This window comes from Diabrotica undecimpunctata, chromosome 6, assembly GCF_040954645.1.
Source record: "Diabrotica undecimpunctata isolate CICGRU chromosome 6, icDiaUnde3, whole genome shotgun sequence".
NCBI lineage: Eukaryota > Metazoa > Arthropoda > Insecta > Coleoptera > Chrysomelidae > Diabrotica > Diabrotica undecimpunctata.
Genome location: NC_092808.1, coordinates 157,672,001 through 157,673,815, shown reverse-complemented (window position 1 = coordinate 157,673,815; position 1,815 = coordinate 157,672,001).

Here is a 1,815-nt window from a genome sequence, read left to right as displayed (position 1 = left end):
GTATTCTGATTTTGTTTTATAGTTGGGGATCTTCCAAAGTTTACTTCCGAAGTTGGTGGCAGCCATATTGGTGAAGATAAATCCATCAATTTCGTTACCATTTATTCAGTATGTTTTGCCAAATAACTATGGATGCATATAGGGATAAGGAGAGGATTATTCGTAGTATGGTGGATAAATTTGAATCCATTGGTGCAGTAAATAATAAACCAACGAATCGACGAAACGCAATATCTACCAAAAAATCGCCTCCCTATTTGAGATTCCAAGAAAACTTGGTTTTAACAGGTCGCAGCTATATGTGCCACACAGCTCATGCTACATTAGATATAATGCACAAGCCATTTGAGAGCATGTTTATCTAACGTGGTGATCATTTGACCACCAAGATAGCGCGATTTAACCCTGTTATACTTTTTCTTGTAAAATCTAGATAATAAGGCAAAATACATAAAGGGGAATTTCATAACTCCTTGATCAATGAGAAAATACAAGAATACAAAAAAAATAAAAAGAACATAATCATAATAGATCAAATTTACTGGGCAAAGAAATGTTAAATTATAAACCGAAAGAAAAACAAACATAGGTCACACCTTGTAGCGATGAAGCGATATTATAGCCAGAACATTTAACAATTATTTACACTCTGGAATAAATCAGTAAAAAAAGAAGATTAGGATTATTTCTGCACTGCTTACACTTTGGTTTAAAATTTAGTTGGTAATTGTAGAAATGTTTAAATTTATTATTAGCATTTTTTAATTAGATGTTTAATTTTTACTTAATCAAAATTATGTTGTATCATGTTTTTATCATTTCATTGTCCCAAAATAAATGATCTTAAATGAACTCTAAACAGACTTCTAATATTATTTATAATTGGTGTTCTAAATAAAGCAGTATTATATTTTTTCCTTATTTTACAGGTAATAGATGTATTTATTCTTATACGCAGATATTAAGGTCAATTTAAGACTTTCCCTGTAGGACTTATCCATAGATAAATGACTATTTTTTCTATTACAGTAGAAACTCACTAATTGGGCACTATTAAAAACCGGAAGATACAGTATTATTGACATTTTCAAACTACTGGATTTTTCTTCTTAGGATGCTTTCCGTTTCGAACGATGGCGATCATTCTGGCTATGATAACTTTGTTGGTTGCTATACGGAATAACTGTGTTGAGGTCTTTCTATACAATGCTCTCGAGTTAGCAAGCCAGAATATTCTTCTTCGTCCTGGAGCCCTTTTTTCTTTAATTTTATCTTGCAAAATGCAACTGGAGTAGCTCATATCTGTCTTTATTTCTCATTATATGTCTTAAGTACTGCAGCTTACGACTCTACATGATGTTGACCAAATCCACATTTGTGTTCATTATCCGTAGTACTTCTTTATTGATGACTTTGTCCATGGTATCTTCGGGATTCTTCTATATAACCATAGCTTAAAATCCTGAAGTTTTCCGCCTTCAATGTCCACGTTTCTACTCCGTACAGAAGCACTGAGTACACGTAACATTTAAGGAACCTTATTTTTGTTTTTAGGGTGAGGTCATGGCTCTTGAACACAGAGCTCATAGTCAAGAATGCACTTTTTGCCTTTTCGATGCGACATTTAATCTCTTGAGTATTGTGTCACGACTCATTGATTATAGTTTCCAAGTAGTTGTATTGTGAGACACTATAGCAATATTGCCATGTTTGTTTGTTTCTCTGTTAACCTCAGTGACTATTCTCCTTTCTTTCAAAGTCTATTATGCTAAAATCCGATCAATAGCTACAAAGATCCGATAGAGTACCGTTTTG